This window comes from Conger conger, chromosome 1, assembly GCF_963514075.1.
Source record: "Conger conger chromosome 1, fConCon1.1, whole genome shotgun sequence".
In the NCBI taxonomy this organism is placed as follows: domain Eukaryota; kingdom Metazoa; phylum Chordata; class Actinopteri; order Anguilliformes; family Congridae; genus Conger; species Conger conger.
This window is the reverse complement of record NC_083760.1, coordinates 24,741,120-24,763,493: the sequence shown is the minus strand read 5'-3', so window position 1 is coordinate 24,763,493 and position 22,374 is coordinate 24,741,120.

Genomic DNA, 22,374 nt, shown 5'->3' with positions numbered 1-22,374 from the left:
GTGCTGTATCATTAATTAGACTGTAGTAGTTGATGAGAGGCTGTTACATCTGCAATGCTTAGTTGTTTCAAATGTTAATTTAACTTCTCTTCTTGCTTGTTTAAACCATCTAGACCATTTGTGTTTCCTAGTTCATCTTGTTCATTTGATTGTTCCATGTGCTTTTTTGGTTGGCACTATTGTTTACCACATGGATTGGCTTCATTGCAGCTTCAAGTTTCAAATGCAAAACTGCAGCTGAGAGAAGTTCAGAAGTGTCAATTACCAACGCATCATTATGATTTTGTCACATGGCATTTTGAACCAACTTTCAAGTTCAGGACATTTTCAGTACTGGATGCAATGAATGAAAACTTTAAATATACCCTCACTGAGCACTTTATTAGGTACTTAGCTCATGCGATTATCTAATCAACCAATAGTGCGGCAGCAGCGTAATGCATAAAATCATGCAGATATGGCTTAGGAGCTTCAGTTAATGTTCACATCAACTAGGGAAAAATGTGATCTCAGTGATTCTGTGGTGCTACTGCAGCAGAAGACCATGTCCTGTTCCACTTCTGTCAGTCAAGAACAGAAAGCTGAGTCTGCAGTGGGCATAGGCTGACCAACACTGGACAGTTGAAAACAAAGCAAACGTGGCCTGGTCTGATGAATCTCAATTTCAGCTGAGGCATACAGATGGTTGGGTCAGAATTTGTTGCCAACAGCATGAATCAATGGACCCAACCTGCCTTGTGTCAACAGTCCAGGCTGGTGGCGGTGGTGTAATGGTGTGGGGAATGTGTTCTTGGCGCACTGTGCCCGTTAATACCAAATCAATCATCGCTTGAATGCCACAGCCCATTTGAGTATTGTTGCTGACCATGTGCATCCCGTCATAGCCACAATGTACCCAGCTTGTAACGGCTACTTCCAGCATGATAATGCACCATGTCACAAAACAAAAGTCATCTCAAACGACTCATTGGAGACAATACATTACCCTTAAGTATGAAACTGTGAGTGAATGACTTGTAGGCCCTGTGATGTATGGACAGGGTGAATTTCTACCTCTTACGTACTGCATGCTGGGATGAGCTCCAGCCCATCAAAAAAAAAACCCTAGCCAGGAGCAAGTGGTTTAAGAACATGGAAAATGGATGGAAAGAGGATGAATGGGTCCTATTCTCAAGAAGTAACATACATAGCTTGAGCTTTGTGCTCTGAGATGGAGGGGCTCCTTCCACTCCTTTCCCATAACAGCAAAATACAGTCACCATTAACATAACACACACAATGTGATCACAGTGGAAATGCTTGGGATAAATTCTCACAAACTATTTATGCAAATAATGCAATTGTACTAAGTTGTTTTTCTATATTGCAGTGGATTTTGGCTCTGCTGTAAGATTCATGGGATAGTAGGAGGAACATAGGCAAGTTTTTCAATTTTTTAGCTTGTAGTATATTTTTCTATTCATTTGTGAATAACTTTTTTTTAAGAAAATGTCTGTGGGTAGTTCACCACAATTTATCACACTCCGTGTTCTGGTTCCTGCCTTCTCTTCATGTCTCTTGTCCTACTTACCGTGGTTTTTCATTCATTCATTTGACTTGTGTCACATTACCTGTTTCCCTTCACTCACTCCTGTTCGTCATTTCAGTCATTTGTCAGTGTATTTATACCCGCCTGTTTGCCTTAGTTCTCCGCCAGATTGTGTTTCGACCATTCTTTCCAGCGTTTCGCTGCCTGCCTGTTCTGTGTTCTGACCTCACTTCTGGTACCATGTTGTGTTTGGTATTAACACTTAATTAATATATGACAACGTGTTAAACAATTAGTTTAACTTTATTGTTTAGCTCACACAGAGTGCGACTGCTCTCCAGCACTGCCTCGACCCAGTGTTGGATATGATGCGCAGATCACGTCATGACGTATGACACACTTTGTGTACCCCGATTTCTGTTCTTTGGATTACCCTTCTGTTCTGGACTACTGCCTGTGACCGCAAATTCGATTTGGATTATCTGTTTTACCTGTTTGCCTTGTGCTTGGACTTTTGCCTGTGACCCCTACTATCAACATGATTATCTTTGCTGAACCTGTTTGCCTGCACTTGACTCCTACTTGATACTCCCTGTCAATTTCTAGAGACATTTATTCTCCCTACTCCAGGTTGTGATTGGTTCTTCAGTCCTGTCAAAGTAGATTGTGTTACATTTTGCATTTAAAATTGTCAGAATGTTTTTACCTGGCATGAAAAGAAGGAAATGCAAATTCTCTCTCAATTCTATATCAGGCCAAATGTGACAAGGATATTTTTCTTTAGGTCCGGATATTTCTGAAGGAGAACAAAGGATGACGGAAGACCAGAACATGCTTCAGCAATATTGTATTGCCTTAATTTCAGAATTAAAGAAAAAAAATAAAATGGTGGGGGTGGGGGGGTGGGGGGGGGTGTTCAAAACAATAAAGGTGGTTCAACAGTGGCAAGTGTGAGTGCCTTCATGCTCTGTCGAGTTCTCTTTCACCTGGCAGGGGAGTGCCCATTTGTCACTGGCCATCGCGCTAGTGGTGGAATTTGGTTTGTGTGCGCAGTGGCAACGCTTTCCCTCGGATCAGGAGCATCAGCCTTTCTCCTGGCAACGCCATCACTCACCGGCAGTCCCGAGCCGCTAGCGCAGAGCAGGAGGGAGCCTCTCACACCGGCTCTAACTCAACGGCAGACTAATGATACTGTCAGGCAGAAAACAATCTGCATTCATCATTTCTTATCTTTTGGGCCGCAGCGCTGATACTGTGAGATTCATCGTGGTTCTGTTCTGAGGTCAAGGATTATGGGATTGGGCGGGGGCCGTGAACTGGCTGACGTCCCCCTTGACCTCCACCTTGACTCCAACCACCTGCCAGTGATGGGAAAAGGTTCCTGCAATCTGCCATAAAAGGGGATGTACAGTAATGTAGGACTTTAGGCGTGTGTCAAGCCATTTGGATGATTGGGCTGTAATCTGTTTATTCATGTTGCAAATATTACACGGTGGGTCTGTGGAATTTCTATAGTGACACACCATTCATTGTCAATGTAACAATCTGGCTAAGCTTGGGTGGTTAATTTATGCTCACTACTGAGGAATGACAATCCTGGCCGTTTTATTTTTAGATTTCAGTCTAGACTTCTGTTTCTAGACTTGTTATAGGATGTATCATGTAATCATGGGTTTCTGGAGGATTCATTTTTCATACTGTAATGTTATCCAGAATGTGATATCCAGAAGATACGTTGACCCATCAGGCCAATCACACAAAAACAGGAACACAGAAACATGCTGCAAGAGAAGAAACATATTGCAAAATGCTAAAGAAAAAGGAAACGTGCTGCATGTTCAGAAATTATTCAAATAGGATAATCGTGATCCAAAATGGAAAGCGCATATGAAAAGGGAACTATGCTGCAAAACCAGATGATACAATGGAAGTGCTCCATGCCAGTAGGGGGGATTTTACAGCAGGCATGAGTGTGTCTGTGACTACTCTCCACAGAAGACTTCACAAACAGATCAACAGATGCTGCACTGCAAGATGCAAACCATTAGTTCACTGAAAAAACTGAATTCCAGTTTACAGTTTGCTATGTAGTACCTAAATGAGCCTGCAGAGTTCTGGAAAAAGGCAATATGGACTGATGATACCAAGGCTGACTTGTATTAGAGTGATGGCATGAGTGTGGAGGCTAAAAGGCACTGCCCAAGAACAAAAGCACAGGAACAAAAACAGCTGTGTAGCCAACTGTCCAATTGCTTTTGGTCTCCTAAAATTGGGGGACTATGTATAAAGGGATGTACCAACATGGACTATCCGATATGGATGTAAATACCTTCAAATTAAGGTGAGTCTGCACTTTAAACGCATATTTAGTGTTTCATTTAAAATCAATAGAGCCAAAAGAAAATGAATTGTACCACTGTACAAATAATTACGGACTGTGCTGTAAATGGAGAAAAAAAACACTTTATAAGACATTTTGTTTTAAAATCTTTTCACAACAGATCTTGTGAGTGGAAACAGGCCAAATATAAAAGCAATCAAATAATGAAAGTAGATCTGATCAAGCAGAATTCATCTTAAAAAATAAAATAAAATCAGGCAAGACATCCTATTTAATCATTTGTTGCATACTTTTTCTTATTATGAGCAGTAATAGCCACATGCATCATTTACCTAATTTACCCTATTAGTTCATTTCTAAATAGTGAGAGCCATGCTGCAAGCCTGATTACTTCTCCAATTCACAGGTCAATCAGTGTGAAATCTGTGACCATTTGTGTGTGTAGAGCCACACAGAGTGGGACATAATTGGCCATGCCATTGTCCAGGTTGGGGGTATTTCATCTGGCACGACATCTGTGTTTCATTGCGAACCAGTGACCGTAGCTGTATTATCGGGCTTCCAGCACCCAGGTACCCGTGAAGGTACCCGTGAAGTCCTCCTCGGACTCAATGTCTGCGCGAGCTGATATTCTGGATGACAGCATGTGCTTGGCAAGGCTGCAGAAATGAGCACCACACAAAAACTGGGAACTTAAAATAACAAACAATATTAAAAATAATGGATGGTGCAGTGGGTAGCACTGCCGCCTCACAGCAAGGAGGTCCTGGGTTTGAATCCCTGTCGGCCGGGGCCTCTCTGTGTGGAGTTTGCATGTTCTCCCCGTGTTTGCGTGGGTTTCCTCCGGGTACTCCATTTTCTTCCCACAGTCCAAAGACATGCAAGTTAGGCTGATTGGAGAGTCTAAATTGCCCATAGGTATGAGTGTATGAGTGTGTGAGTGAATGGTGTGTGTGCCCTGCGATGGACTGGCGACCTGTCCAGGGACTATTCCCTGTATGCTGGGATAGGCTCCAGCCCTCCTGCGACCCTATTCAGGATAAGCGGGTTAAGATAATGGATGGATGGATGGATGTTCCTTTTTGTTTTTCTAGAAAAGAAATGTCCCACAAGGTGATTATTATGAAGTGGACAATATGGACGATACATCGTGAAAATCACTTAGAATTCTGTAGAGCAATGGGAAAAACATAAATGATTTACTGAGCCCCATTCAACATTGGCTGGCTCCCTAGATACCTGGTCTCACTGTAAATAATTAAGATGTCCTGTGGCAAGGCAGGGTGAAAACAGAAAGGAAAAAATGAGGGCTCGTACTCAGAGAAATAATGCCTGTGTGTGTTATCTTTAAAATATACAGCATGCAAATCTACTGTATATTATCGGATAAACCAGCAATCTAAAAGTATCAAGCTTTGATTGCTTTAAAACCAAAAAATCAAAGTCTCTTTAATATGCATTAGATGGGAACACGGAAGGATGTGTAATGTAATGAATCAGATAATGTATAGAGTAATACCCCTGTGGCAATTTACCTGGATACCTAGAATGGCTTTCTCTTTGAGCACATGGCCTCTACTCATATTTCACACATTTACTCACCTGCTGAAGGACATTTTGCCAATTCAAAGTTATGGATGTTTCCTTAGCATACTATTCACACTCAGCTTGCTCATATGCTTCTCTTTCATACTGGAGGTGCTTCCATGCCAATACTTGAAAATGTAAAATTGAACAGGTTGGGCCCTATGCAGACTGATCAAAATTATGCGCTAGATTAAGCATCTTTTACCAAATTTAAGTTATATTTGTTATTCAGTTTGGTATTCAGTTTCATCTTGCACATACATATGTATCCATATTTATCTTCAATATTGGGCGAATGGTAAATGCAAATTTACTGAGATTAAGTAAACACAAAAGTGCAAAAGTACTGCCACTGGAATTCCACTTAAAGTGCATTGTTAGTATCTCTTAAAGATCTTCGCAAAACACAAATGAGATTTTGACAATGAAAAACTGTGAAATTAAAGCACTCCTGAAATCAAGAGATGGTTACAGAACATCACATTACCATGAATCACCACAGTTAAACTGAAAGTAGCCCCTTTATGTGTTAAAAATACTCAGTTTATGTGATTTATAGCCCGTATCCTGTTTCCACTTGACCAATGTGATGAGAGTACTTTCTTCTGGTTCTCTCAGTGAAATGCTTGTGTGTTGAAAGGAGGTCAAAATTGACCATTTAAATACTGAAGCTGCAAGCCACCCAAAAAAATGTATTTATCTCCCTCCATTTAATATTTTGAATGCAGAAATGTGTGAAATAGGCTTCAAGTTATTGTCAGATGAGTTTCAATCTAAAACCCATAAGAGCAGAGCAGAACTACTTTGCAGAACTACTTTGCAAAATCACAGCAGGCTATGACACATCTCCAAGTAACCGCAGTAAGTCCACAGTTTGCACCATCAAAATACACTCATTAGGTATTTATTAGACTTATTCTTTAGACTTATTGTTCTGATGCTGCTGTAGCACATCCACTTCAAGGTTTGACGTGTTGTGTGTTCAGATATGCTTTTTTATATGCCACTGTTGTAACACATTGGTTATTTGATTAATATCTTCCTTGTCTGGCACCAACAATAATTTGATGGTCAAAATCAGTTAGATCACATTTCTTCCCCATTCTGATCTTTGTTCTAAACAACCTCTTGACCATGCCAGCATGCTTTTATGAATTGAGTTGCTGCCACATGATTGGCTGATTAGATATCGTTAGCTGAGAACTACAAAATTCTAACTGACATTTTTTGTTTATGAGTTGGTGTCATAAATATGTTGTTTATACAGCTAAATGCATATGCAAAGTTTTATATAAAAATACTGTTATCAATATCAAATATCAAAAAAATTAAAAATGTAAAAGTCGTATCTGCTTGGAGCCCATTCACTTACGAATCTTTGAAGCTCAATATCTGAAAACTCACAGGAGGCAGATTAGAACCTTCTAATTCTCAGCTCGCAATATTCACATTTACGCATGTAAAAACACTTTTAAGTCAGAGACTTAATCACCCCTTTGCTCTTTAGGCAGCCAACTTCACTTAAACAGCTGACATGCACTGGTCTGTTGGTATAGTTGATTTTCTGGCCATGTATCTCAAGTCAGCACCGATTTTCTGTGTTATTAAACATGAACAGAAAAGCCTACATGTGCTTTATCCCAGGCAGTAAACAACGATATACAGGGAAACGCAGGAAAGATGGTGTGAATACACAGGGATAAACACATGATTAATTCCACAACCTGAAGTTTACATCTCAGTGAACATAAATTGGTGGAATTATATTTACAAAGCTGGCTGTGGAGCCAGATAATCAGCAATTACTTTCCCACTCCCCAAGAAGAGAGCTGGGAATGAGAAAGTGTGAATCTTCCATGGCTCTCTGAGAAGACAGCTCAGCTGATGTTTGGGAAATTAAATTGGATTTATTTGCAGGAGGTACACAATGCACTAACTAGCTTCAGGTTGTGGGGTCTGGGGTCTCATTTACCTCTAATTGACATGATTACATCCCATTATTCTCTGTAATATGATTTTCCGAGAAATTTAAACCCACTGGAGGTATTTAAGGCCGCTGCCATTGACATTCCTACTAATAAAATGTTGACATTGCAAGCAAATAAGAATTGTAAAATAGGACAGAACCTTGACTGTTACATTTATATTTTGTGTGAAACTGACATTTATATACATTATTGTGTCAAATTACCGTTTTTGCTTGGTTAACATGCGGAATCTATTCATTAAATAAATAAAGATCCAGGGTGGTCTGAACAAGCTAAATGTTACATGTCTGCAATCCTTGGCATTTTTGTCTACTGCAAATATTTATTTTACTTACCTTATGTTTCAAACCCCCGTATTGACACACCTGTGTCCCTACCTCCTCCCGACAATATTCTGAATTCCGACATCTGCAACTGTCCTCAGCTAGCCAAATAACTTTGAAATGTTCTGTAAAATTGCAGAGCTGTTTCATCATTTTGTCTGGTCACAAACACCTCAAATGTTTTCCTGTTGAAACTAGGTAAATGTGATGTAGACCTATTCATAAGAGAGATGGAAAGTTTGTGATTGGTAATTATGGTAAAAATGTAGCTACAATGTATTTTGCCAGGACCTAAAAATACCTTTCTACAGCATTGTAAAAACTTGCTATAACATTTTGTGTTGGGCAGGGAGGGTGCCTGAATGTTAGCCTATACTATTTGGGGTCCAACTAGTGACCTTGTGTCTTTTTCTTCCAGTATAGCATGAGGGCTATCCTTTGGTCACCCTGGCTTTGGAACAGCTCTGATAACTTCGCAGGATCTGTGCTGCAGCCAATGGATAGAGAGTTGTTTGATGTATTTTGATATAGCTTCTGCTTTGGCAAATACAGTATCTGTTGTTCACACACTACTGTCTGCTTTGAAGACATTGATAATGCAGACATGAGTAATAACCAACACAAGTGTAATGCATGAATACATCGTACGTTTTAAAGATATTGTACGCTTGATGTGGGAAGAACTCATAGTCTGAAGCCTCCAGAACTCAGCCACTCTGAACATTAAGCAAAGTGAGCCCATTACATTACATTACATTACTTTTTTATCCAAAGTGACTGACAGTTCATTTAGTCTAAGCAGGAGACGATCCTCCCCTGGAGCAATGCAGGGGCCTTGCTCTCGGGCTGAACGGCTGTGCGGATCTTATTGTGGCTACACCGGGAATCAAACAACTGACCTTGCGGGTGCCAGTCAAGTACCTTAACCACAATGCTACAGGCCGCCACAGCCCATAACGAATGAATGAATGAACGAATACACTGGCCAAGCAAATTGGGTCAAGCGTATCTGTACAAACCCAATAGATAACCCCCCCCCTTCCCAAAAAAAACAACATCATACTCATAATTAAAAGCAACGGAGCATAGCGACCTCGGTGCTCCGGCACGGCATGTTTTATGACTCCCCATTTTGTATTTGAATGAATCTGCTTTCAGCTTCTACCCCGGAGTTGCCTCAGTCATCTTCGCCCCGTGCTCTTGAAGCATCTCGAGCCCTCGGTGGCAGCAGGGAATAGACGGCTCCCGGTTAGAGAAGCACCTTTGAAGAGGGCTGTACAAGGAGATAATGAAATGAAACACACGTGTTTATTTTTTTGGTTCTTTCAAGAGAGCCGATGCCAAAGAGCTGGAAACATTTCTCCGAGGAGGAATACGGTGGCCGACGCAGCGAGATTAGGAGATAAAGCTCAACAGGCATCTGTCCGGCTGTTGTCAGCGAATGAAACAGTGTTTTTGCATTTCCCAGCAGAGCCCCTTTGTGTCGTACGCTCTCAGCTTTGCTGCTCACTAGAAAGCTACTTACTTTTTGGAAAGCAAGGCTTAGGGATTGTAATGCTTGCTAGGGGGTTGTTTTGCAGAGCAAGACAGTGCTTCTGTAATCAGTGCACTTCAGTTTAATTAGACTAGGTCTGATTGCTATGTGATGGAAAGGGTGGACTGCTTAATTTGTTTTTTTGGCAAAATTCATAGGGCACCAGACATCCTCCCCCAGATGAATGTAGCGTAGGTCATATCAGCCAGTTTGCATTTCTGTATACTTTGCCTCGATATGCCCAAATATTGTTGAATACTCTTTAAGGTAAACGACAAAAATGCACATTTAACTGTTTACATTTTTAATACGTCCTTTGGACCTTCCTTTGGAAACACAGGGCTTTTTCAAACCACCTTTATGAGTGATTCTGATTCTGACTTATTCTTCCAGCAAAGCCCATTAACATTCACAATGGAAGCTTTTCCCCCATGAGAAAGATCTCAGTTTCATCATGTGAAAAATTCCACTATATCAAGATTTTTGATTATTTTCTTTTTGAGGTCTATTTGAGACAATATTTGAACAAAAACTGTTTACTGGTGTTACAGCCAAAAACTGCACAAAGGTTGACCATATGCCTAATGCTACCAGCTGGCTAATAATTACCTTACAATAAAATCCACCTGCTACCTCTAGATCCGCACAGCCATTCGACCCTTAAGCAAGGCCCTGCATTGCTCCAGGGGAGGATTGTCTCCTGCTTAGTCTAATCAACTGTAAGTCGCTTTGGATAAAAGCGTCAGCCAAATGACATGTAATGTAATGTAATGTTCACTATTTTTTAAAACTTTTTTTTCTTCCCGCCCAAGTCTATTTTTATTTACAATCAGAATTTACAAAAAAGGAAGGTATCACGCTTGAAAATTACATACCCAAAATAAAATGGTTACTATTCTTTAACCCTTTTGATACAGGCATAATCCTGGAGTCTTCTGTCAGAGTCAGAATTGCTCCAAATATTACTTTACAGAAGCTCAAACACAAACTCAAACAATGGAAGTGGAAGATTTTTTTTTTTTCTCACTGAAAAAAGTTTTTGAATGGATACAAATTATTGTGCCGCTGCTTGAAATGCAATGGAGCCACAGCCAAAACACTGGACAAATCCCTGTTCAAATTTAATGACAATATCTCCAATGCATACTGCATAGTTTCTAAGCTATGTCTAGGCAGTTTTCCAAAAAGGACATTTGGTGATTCCAAAAGAACACAGGGAAACTAAATCATATTATGGTTTTTATCACATGTAAAAAATACTGTATTTTGCTTACTAAAGTATACAATATATCCTGAAAAAAAGTGTTTGCACCTTGCCCCACCTGTCACCCTCCCCCTACCTCTCCCTCTCCTTGTGCTTTCCTCAGATGGCAACAGGCCAAGAAGATAAAATAAGTACAATAATCACAATAATAACCACATATTGTATACTAATAAATTGATTGAGGCCCACTGATTAAGTTTTTGCCAAATACGCAACCTCCATCAAGTCAAACACATTCCACAATTACACATGCTATTTATAACCCAAAAACAGGCTTATTCTTTATTCATAAGCATACTGACTAAAAATAAACTATTATGAGAATATATTTAGATGCTCACTAATATAAAATAGGGTCACGTCAATGAAAATGCCCTCTATATTGGAGCCAAAGGTGTTTTCTAGGTGCATGTTTTTCATGGTGTATTCACTCAAGAATTCCCGTGGCTATTACAAACATCACAGTGTCCATTACAATGTGTGCTAGAATCAGAATACATCACTTGCAATAGGTATTTGAAAACATTTAAATAATCTTGCAAATAAAATACATTTTCACTACACAATCCATTAGCTGGCATAGCTTTGTTATTGATACAAATTAGCTTACTTCATCACTGGCCCAACAACAGCAGCCCGATTCTCTCGATTACCCACTCTGACACGTCCCCTATGTCCCTCAGGGGGAATGCTTCAAGCAATTAACATTAGGTCCTTGTTTAGTTTTAAGAACAAATGGTTACAATGACTACTACTGAATGATGATTGAATTACTTTTCATTTAACTTGGTTTCTGAACTTATCTCACTGGGTATATGGAGTGCAAAGACAATGAGTTCCCACTTTGTATGCTATCAGAAGATAATTATACATTTTTCAAATACAGCTGCTGTATGTAGCTGTGTGTGCAGAGTAACAGAAGATAATAGCCTAGCCTACTCTGTAACTGGCATCACATACAACTTGTTGGTCGATGTTTACAGAGTGGAAGCCTACCCATTTCTACACAAAAGTGCGTTAGTTCTCAGTAGGTGCCTTGATGATGGGAATTTGTAAACTTACACCAAGGACTTTTCGGAGACCAAGTAGTACGTAGAAGTTTCACTTGACACCTGTGAAGGGGCTTGGGAAACGGAATTAAATCACGATTTACAATATGTCTTCGCTTTATCTGGACGCTTTATCGCTCTATCTTATTCCATTACTTTGTTTGACAAGCCCAAGAAAGCTAACGGTGACGCGGAGCTCCCAGCGCTTTTTCGGAACTAAATCCCAGAGAGTAGAGGCTACTTAAAGTGCACTTTCTTTTTCACTTTCCAGAAGTACAAGTAAATGATTTAAAAATAATTAAAGTATACCTCTTTAGTATGGAGATGTTTGAATAAATGGCATCAGCTATACGTACGTATTACATTCAATACTTCACTGTAGGTAGCCAAAACATAAAATGGGCCGAATTAGTTTTGTGAATTAGCTTACTTAAACATGTGAAAATGTATAGGCATACTTTAAAAATAGACATAAGGCGTAAGCAGTTTCTAATATTTACTGATCGAATACTAATAAATACTGATCCAAAAAAGTGAAAATGTATTGTGTCACACTTTCTATTGACAAAAACTGAAAACAGTGCATGTTACTAAGAAATACATATTGAAATATCAGCAACAGATAGAAAGAAGAAAGAAGGCCCTGAATAAAATTGTTTTCAAAAGAGACCAAAGTGAGGGAGTCACTTGAAAAAGAGATGCAAGGTATTAAAACTAGATCAACAGCAGACAAAAATTACCACTCATACTGAGGAAAGCCAAGTGCTGAAAAATGTGAGTATCTGAAACTTATTAAATTTGAATATTGATTTGTTGTCCCAATGTATTTGGTTTCTCTAGGTCCCTATTTATGAAAGATTCAGAAGCCCTGAATGAGAATTTATGGGAGTGAAATATGTTGCTTATACTTCCTAGTATTTAGAAATCTAGAAGTCTAACCCTACAAAATGAGATCAGCCTTTTCCCTTTTTGATTCAAATTCTAAAAAAACTTGTATTTTGGTGACTCAAAATGCAAAACTCACAAAGTTACGAATTGCCCACATTTCCATTTATATGTCTGAAGGAAGCATTATGCACTGTGGAAATGTATGCAGATTGTGCTTTCTACAGAGCCCTAACCTAGCAAGTAAATAACTTATTGGATTTGTTGAAGGATTCCTTTTTTAAAATTTCATAAGGGGTAAAGACTACTCAGTGGAGCCTTCAATCACTGATTTTCAAAAAGGCAAAAAAAATTGCTGCTGGTCCAGGATGGTTTACAACAATACAGGGTGTCAGATAATTTTATTGATAAATGTTTTAGTTTCTACAACAACAACAGGTTTTTCTTGACTTACCATAGAGGAAGGAAGATACTATTTTGTCAATCAAAACATGAGGGGCTTATATCGGGAAAAGGCAGCAGGTTTCTCTATAGTGACCTCTAAGGTCTCAGAGCTGATATCATTGAAACCCATCTTGTGTACATGTGATTATGTTCATGTTTCTTACTGAAACTTCATAATGTATTGAGCTCTCTTTTCACACTCATAAAGGGAATTAAATCTGGAATTTCCACCAGATCTATCCATTAAAGGACCGATGAGTATTGATTGAGTTCATATGGAGAGCTCTGTTTGTTCGGCGTGAGATCAGTATGAGATTCATGAGTTAAGACAAATTGAGAAGTATAGCAGAATGTGACAGGAAAAAGAGAAGGAGAAAAGATATAAAAATACAGAAAAGAAGGAATGTGTTGAGATCTCTTTTGAAACTTTTGGGGGCTGAATTGAGATTTTGTGGACCATTTGCTTTCGGAAAAAAAGAGAGACAGGACATATATGCCATGGTCTCACATTGATCTCAGATGACACAGTTCATTAATTTATATTCTCTGATTATCATTTCCTCTGGGGGGTTATTTCTCTGGACCAGAATTGGAGAAGTATGTGAAAATTGTCAAAATTTCACAGAGAGGCGATTTAAAGTGCACTTTCCAGAAGCAAATGATACAGTATGTAGTATGCAGACGTTAGAATAAATGGCATCAGCTACACATATGTATTTCATGAAATACTTTCCTGTAGAGAGCCAATAGCTACTTAAAATGGGTGGAATGAGTTGTGTGAATTAGGCTACTTGAACATGTGAACATGTATAGTCATGGTAAGGTCACTCATGCTCCTATAACTGACCTAAGATTTCTGACAAGAAGGTTGCATAAACATAATATTTAATGCCGTGGAAATCTATACCGTTCAATTATTTCATTAACTCCATAAGTATCAAAAGGTTGGGCACGATCATGGAAGATTCTTTCTGGAACCTGCCTCTGTTTCAGCACTATCAGAAAAGCTGTATTTGCGAGGAAAAAATTGGTTTTCTGAGAGGTCTGCAGTCGTCGCAGTTTTATTTGCGATTCACAAAGGGATGCATTTTTATGAAACGATATTGAAACGTGAAACGAGCCCCTATTCCACCACCGTGGGACCAGTTCAAACAGGGAGGGGGAAATTCACCTGTCAAAAATAGAGAATGGATTGGAAAGAAAAGAATTGAGAGATCTGGCTCATCTGCTCCTTGCAGAAGAAGATGTCCAAATGTGGTATTCATTAACTCTCTACATTTGTAAATGGTGACCTGTTGTAACTCATGTGAGGTGTCACGCACAAGGAGGATCGTTTGAATCATGACTAAAACGATATAGATGAATTGCTTAACAGTTTTGCAATATGGATGCCTCTGAAGTGATGAGAACAAAGAAGAGATTCAGCACAGGTGGGGAGCAGACATTTCAAAGGAAATGGGAAACCTGGCAATCTATTTCAATATCTGTTTTATGTCCTGTGATGTCGGCAGTAAGATATTGAGAAGTACCTGTGGACAAAAAATGGCACAGCATGTGATGGGAATGCTTTTCAGTGCAATTTTCGCTTAAGAATCAAATGGGCACTTAAAATCATTTGAGTCCTCAATTACCAAAAAAAACGTATTTTATGTTTGTGGAATAGAAAGTATATTCAACTTCAAGATGGAGGATAGCCAATTTGGAGTTGTAGTAGAGGTGGTTATGGTCCTTTCAATAAGTGCAGACTACCATAGGCCATTTCTCAGCCATTAAACTTTAACAATGAGACGGTGCTAGGGGATGAGGGTGTTGAGGTTAATATAAAACAAATGGGACTTTGTGGTTAATTGTTATGCAGTCCTCATTATGCGAGAAATTAAAAACGCATGAAGTTTCTCCTTATGAGGTGAGATCTCTTGAGAGCCAAATCGGCGTTGTTTTCCTCCCTTTCAGTTTGGAATAAACAAATCAGCGGCACACAGGAGCTAATGTTCTGTCACACTCCAGGAAAAGCGCTTTCATTTTTCATTCCTCATAGCACATCTGCAGCATAACTTTGGGTCCTTTGATTTCTGTTCAGCGAACAATTCTATCTATTTATCAACCCACAACAGTCGCACACTTGGTCCAAATTGCAGGATAGCTTAAAATCTCTAAGTGGAGTCACCCATGAGATTACATGTCATTTGCCTGATGCTTTTTATCCAAAACAACTTACAGTTGATTAGACTAAGCATGAGACAATCCTCCCCTGGACCAATGCAGGGTTAAGGGCCTTACTCAAGGGCCCAACAGCTGTGTGGATCTTATTGTGGCTACACCGGGGATCAAACCACTGACCTTGCGGGTCCCAGTCATGTACCTTAACGACTACGCTACAGGCCACCCAGCCCAATGAAAGAACTTGCGCAGATCGACAATAAAAAATGTTAAAAGGTGACCCTGACACAGTGGGCGTGTCCTCCGCAGGTGTCGAACCGTCGCCGGTTTCTGGAAAGCGCCCCTCGGCCGTTGAGGCATTGAGCAGGAGAGACATCCCGCCATGTCCCACTGATTCCAGGATGAGGGCCTGGCGGTACGGGGGAGCGACGGTTGATTTGTAATCCCCCCCCCGGCGAGCGGGGACAGAGTGATGAACGGCCTCTGGATATACTTCCTCCGCGCTCTTCGCTGCCCACTTTCAGCATTCTGGTATAAAAAGAAGGATCGCAGGCAGTTAATTTTTAATAAAAGGAAAGAGTGGGAGCGTTGGGAAGGGGAAAGGGAGACAATGCTCAGTATTCTCCACAACTCTTGCCTGGATGCAGACCCGTGTGTCTGTTGGCTGAGGATGAAGTGCAGCCACTGATTAGAGCACGGCTACAAATATTACAATCACCATACAAATATTAAATCAACACATGGTACCCCCCCCCCCCCCCCCCATTGATTGTGTTAAAATTGGTTATGCTCTGGTTAAGTGCATTTGCAACCCTTGATAAATGCTGACTGAATTTTAATTTAACAGGACATAAACAAATGTGCAATTTGTTTGATTTCACTCACATTAATGTATTTCTTTCATGGTAATGAAACAACAAGTTTTTGTTTTTAAATAGGTGCATGTCAAAACAAAATTAAATACACTTTAATCACGCCCACAAACAGTCTATTGTACATTAAACTATGGCTTTAATAAATGTAATAAATTCTGAAGCCTTAGAGCTTCTCTTTAGCACTAGTTTTTTTGAGTTCAGTCACAAACTGCAAATAGTCTGTCAGTTCTGACTGCACTCAGGAGATTTCAGTATAGAGCGTAAGGTATACTAACATGTATCTTGTGTGATCAAATTACCATTTAATTGTGACAACATTTTCCACCACTTTCAACAGATTCCTTTCCTTTAGTTATGATGTAAGTAATGCAATACCAGACACTCTCATTTCCGCACCATCCTACAGAAGAGATATAATATATGAACATTCCTGTGCACTGAAAAATATTTGCACCGTGTCAATGGACTGGATGAGGTAATTATTGCCCCCCAGCTGATTACCTAATTTAATTTCAAGTGATGAGCACATCTCAATTATCCAGAAACTGCAAAATGTCTAGAAAGCACCCACTAATAAAAGAGCCAGGAAGCACTGCCATATTTAATTTGATTTAATGAAATGATTATAAAATACCAATTCTAAATTTTGCAGTACCTCCAGGATTAATTTAAATTGGAAACTGGTGCCATTTCATTCCCTACATTCAAATATGTTGTATCAAAGCCTCAGTAAACTAAGGTTGTTTGAAAAGTAGTCTGGCCACTTCATAAACTGTGTCCTGTATGTGCACAGTACCATGGACTTGAGCCTGTTCCAAAATCAATTTCTAAATGCTTGCAGCCAAAATGAGCTCTTATAATGTAAGCCAAATGGAATGACTGTCTGTGTATTTTGGCCAGCACACTTAATGCCCCTAATGGTCTGTGTTGTGTTATGTAAAAATGAGCTGGAGGTTCTCAAATAAAAAAATGTGAAAAAGTTATTTTTGATGCAGATCATCAATAGATGGATTATCAACAAAAGTCAAAAGTCTGACATTTGCAGTGGCTGGCTCCAGTACTGTTCCTTCTACAGATAAACAGAACTGTGGCCCCTAACCTCACAACCACAGACCAAGAGGCATGCCTGTACTGTAACAACTACAATACAACTAATTAAGCTTCACGAACAGTTCTCCGCATTACAATAATAATTCCAAAACGTTGTCTGCGAGGAAAGCGTGTCAGGTCAAAAAAGGCCAGATTATATCATTATATCAGATTATTCCAGATTATATAGTGGGTTTATGTTATAATCAATAGCCTCATTTTCTTGTCTCACAAAAACAATCAGCACTGGTCTTGCAATTTGTAAAAGTTCTTCAAAGTTTTGATGTGTTTTTCAGCCACTCTGAACATGAAGAATAATAACAAGACCGCTCCTGTCATCTGAATGGATCTCGTGCCAACTGAAGAGAAGCTGAACAGCATCTCCAGTGCTGGAAGGCAGAGCAGAACATCCTAAATTAGTTTTCCCATTGAAGAGAGCCCGGCTCGTTCAATTCCCCCTGTTTGTCAAGTATGCTGTCTCTGCCAGCCTCATTTGGATTGCGTTGCCTTATATTTGCGTGTCAGCTGTCAAAACAACCTCGGCCCTCCCAATTTCAGACTGGAGATGGATGATGATCACCCAGCTGATCTCAAGGCGAATCAAAACCGAAAGATACCCAGGAGCCTCCCTTCGCCACAAAGGAAGCGCATAGAAGATGTAGAAGGAAGCTTCCAAACTATCCAAAACAGGAAAACTCCCTGAACCTGTCACATTAAGTCATGGTTGACTGATGAGTGTGTCAAGATGCCACTGTGCTGCGTATAGTGGACTCATCTTTCTGGAAATACTTATCTGCGCTGTTCTCTTGCAGATATCTAATGGAGCCCCTTCTTTGGCTAAAAGCTATTTGTTTCTGGAGTGAATATTTTCATGTTTAAAAGGTGTGCTTCCAATGCAGGAAAAATTACCAACTCGATGAAATATTTGTACTTCATTCGAGCAGTTACTACACATGCCTGCATCTAAATGTAACCGTGTGGGTCACTGGAAACTGGGATAGCCCGCTATAAATGTTTGTTTGTTTAATGCTAACTGATATAAATAACAGTCCCTTGGTGCTAGTAAAATGTGCAGTTGGTTTACATGGAGATTGCTTGTGATGCCACTAAATCAGTTCTCCTCATACGAAGCAGAAGTAGCTCATTATTTAAACAATGCTGTATTAACAGGGAATTAACCTTACTCCCTCACCTCTGCAAAATGATCATCTATTTCCACACTATAAGAAATTGGTCTTTCACTGCTTTTGCAAAAAGTGCTTATTCTAGGACACCGCTTACTTGTTTCCATTGTAGCCCCTTTCTCTTTCTCTCTCTCTCTCATTCTCTTTCTTCCTCTCTCTCAAATTAATGTGGCATTAGCTATCTCTTCAATCGCTACCCACAGGAAAGGAAATTGGAGAAAGCAATAAGCCGCCTGGAAAGCCTAATGCACTTAACTCTGGGGACTTCAACTGCTCTACTGCAGGGACAAGAAGTTTCCCTACAGCAAAACAGATCGCAACAGAATTACACAACAGCCCATCCGTTCCTGTACAGGTGTCTGTAAGAAACCACAGCATGAGGTTCGGCCTCCTCTTTCTGCTATTGAAAGAAGGCATATTGACCCATTCACATGTTTTTGGTCCTTACTCATTAGTCCATGCGATAATTTCTCACAGCACTTCTTGATGACGTTTATTAGCATCGCGAAGGAAATAAGGGCCTATATCATTTGGACTCATTTGATGACACCGGTACACTTCTCATCCAGACGGATATTACTTTCATCAGCAGGGTCCCAGCAGGGTATAATAAACAATGCGTTTGCCTCTCCTGCGATACGCTGGTTTATTACTTCCCTGACACAACTGCTGATGTTTGAATTCGCTGAGTAAACTCTTTACTTTTCTCTCATTATCTTACAGGCGTGTATATCCAGTCACTCTGTAGGCACTGAACTAGAGGTCATGTCTGATCAGGCATTACCTATAAACATACGGTAGAGTCCCTATGCTGGGGCTCCCAGGGCACTGAACAAGGTACATCTCAGTGTACTCATGGAAGAACATATTTTGTGCAAGGCACCAGAGATAAAGTAAAGAAAACAACTGCAATTAGACAAGGTATAAACATACAGTATACCTTGTAATTAGTATGCCAACCATGTTGTTTACAAACCATAAGTATCACACTTGACCATGGCCCTAGCCTGCACCTTAAATTAAATGTTCTGTAGAAAATGATCTTTCCTGGTTATTAAAATGCATCTCATATCTGCTATTTAGTTGTCAATATGGCAATGAAAGGCTGTCTGTTCTTTGTATCTAGGCTATGGATTTCTCAGTGGAGGCTGTTGCTTTTCGTATACACTTCTTCATTTATAATTCACACCTAATCTTGCTGCAATTCTTAACGGAATAGCAGAGATCTGACAGAGAACCATAGGACCATTTGTAAACCCTCTCCATAAAAGGATGTGGCAACTTCATCACCGTCAATGGTAATGCGCTATGCATTATTCATGTGCATATGTGCTCTCACACACTGTGCACATATGCAACTGCTGAGAAGAAGGAAGGAAATCACACTGTTACCAACAGGGACAGCTTTATGTATTCCAGCATCTCCATGAAAACGGTAAGCAAAACAATGCTGTTCGTGCCACTACTGCAAGAAATCATTGATTTTAATTCGGCCAGGGGAATGCTCATTGTCATGCTAGTCTGTTCTCCTTTCAGAGATAGCTCACACATCTGCTGCCAGAGTGTACAATGAATGTAGTTACTTTCTGTTCATTTAGACCCATTCAACTTACAGATATGATCACAAACCATCCTAAAATGGCTAACTGATCAAACAAAATGTCTAGTTCATTTAACAATGCTCTGTGTTCTTGCCCACACACAATCTGGCCAGGCATCTCTTTAATTCCACTCATCATTTTGATACAGATATTAAATATAATAATTTAAGCAGGATTGATGTAATTGCTTTTCTCTAGTATTCTCTAATAGCCACAGTGACCTGTATTGACCCAGCCTTTACCAAAAACATGGCTGCATTGAAAAGCCATGCTTTATGTTCTTCTCATTGAAAATGACACACACACACACACACACACACACACACACACACACGTGAGAGGAGCCCCCAAGTTGAATGTACAATAATCCAGAATCTCACATATCACAAAAATAATAATCTCTGAATTCTACTCTTTCTATGGGTATAATTTTGCCTGCAATTATTCAGAATGGCTTGCCAAGGCAGTTACTTCTAAATAGAATGGAAGCAATTAATTACGGGAGAAATAAATGCAGTAATAAAGTGATTAAATCAATCAGTTGCATGGCAAGGAATTCCACTAATTAACCTATGTCACTGCTCGATTGTGGCCGGTCTTAACAGCTGGGATTTCAGCTGCCATGTCACTGGGACTTCTGTTCATTGACTCCGGAGCATTGCCACTCTCATCGTGATCGAAAACAGGGCGAGTTAATTATGCGGAACCTGCCAAGTGCGCTACGGTCAGCGTGCTTATCAACTGTGAGGGCTAGTGTCCTTATAGCCCAAGCACAGGGGATTTTAGATATTATTGTAATGGAATAACTCATTTTACCCAGTGACTGCAACAATATTACTGTACTACATGATGAAATGCGAAAGCAATGGCTGCTTGCATATGAAAGTTGTATAACCCATCATAGGTAATATCCTTGTGGGTAACAAATGTCTGAAGGAAGAGGTCTCGGGAGGGAATGAATGGTAGCCTATTCTTCAATCACCAAATTTAACATCCTATAATCAGTTTAGATCTTCTTGAGAGCCCTCAAATGTTTGATAAAAGAGAGTCCAGTAATTGTATTATGCCCATCACAGACATTGCATGTTTTTGTTTATTTGTCTATTTCTTGCATTGGAATTCCAAAGGCAATATTTGCAACCAAATATTATTCACTGATTTAACAACATTTTCAGCACTAACAAACTTATCCTCTGTGGCATTTCATCCTAGAATGTTCCAGCAATGCAATTGTTCCCAGTTTCTGTGTTACAACTTTCACAGAAAATGTGAAACATTGTTGGTACATAAAACAAATGTGAAGTTGTCATAGATAATAGAGAGTAATGATTTCTGATTATGTACCCATAACTTTAACCAAATTACAGGTGCAAAGAAAATATTTGTTGAGATATTTTCTTACTAACAATGAATTTAAACCAGCTCAACCGTGCTAAAATCAAGCAATTCACACAATTCCCTCAATGACAGTTCAGTCCATGTTATTTCCCTGCCAAAAGGCTAATATACATTACCATCATTGTACCAAAGATTGCAGCTAGAGGGCACACTAATCTAGAGATACAATTAAACCTTACTCTTTGAGTTCGGCATTCAGGGGCTTGAAGAAAACGGGAAGGATGGCCTTTAGAATGAACTTAGAATCCTCAAGGATAGCTGTAATAATCCATGACATTGTGTAACTGCAAGATACTCTGTCAGACACACCCTGAGGCCCCGGGTAAGCTCAGCAGGATCTCATGGAATTATACAGTTCATTCAGAATTCAGAGTCCATTGACAGTTGGGTCACATGACTCACAAAAAACCCATTCTTTGGATTTTTAATTTATTTTCAAAGCTCAGATTTCCTATGAAAAACAAAATCATTCTGTATACCAATTGAGACTGATGTTCTGCATTAATATATTGAAGAAAGTTCTAAGAGTAAGAGAGGTCTAAGAGTACCATGACTAACAGACAGGATAATCACCTTGCATACTTGGTGCTCATGTTTTCCTTGTTTTCCTCATGAATTAAATGGCTACCGCACTTTTGGGCAATTTAAAAAAAGCTACATTGCTAATGATATTGTTCTGATAAATCCTTTGGTAATGTACTGCAAGTACATTACAGTCTAAAATGTGACTCTGATTGAGTGCTTAAAGTTGCATGAATAATGCATTAGAACTGGGGGAGCTTCGAACTATCATAAGTCTATTGTTATTCCCAGCTATTTTTAGCTCTCATAAAAAGGTGTCCTTTAAAATTTCCTTGGCAGAAGAAGTGGCTGGATCAACATACTGGATAAGAGTCTATATAGTATATCTACACTAAGCTGGATAATGTTGGCTATAAGATTAATACCTGAAATGAGATATTGTTCCTGACAGGGTTTAAATTACGCTGATGCCTGGGAATGCCCCACATACTTAGTCCTGGCCAGGACATAAAAGGGTGTGCCCATTTATTCCTTAATTCTATGAGTCACCGGCACCTATTTGTCATGAAAATAAGTAGATGTAATGTTCAGCCACACCACTA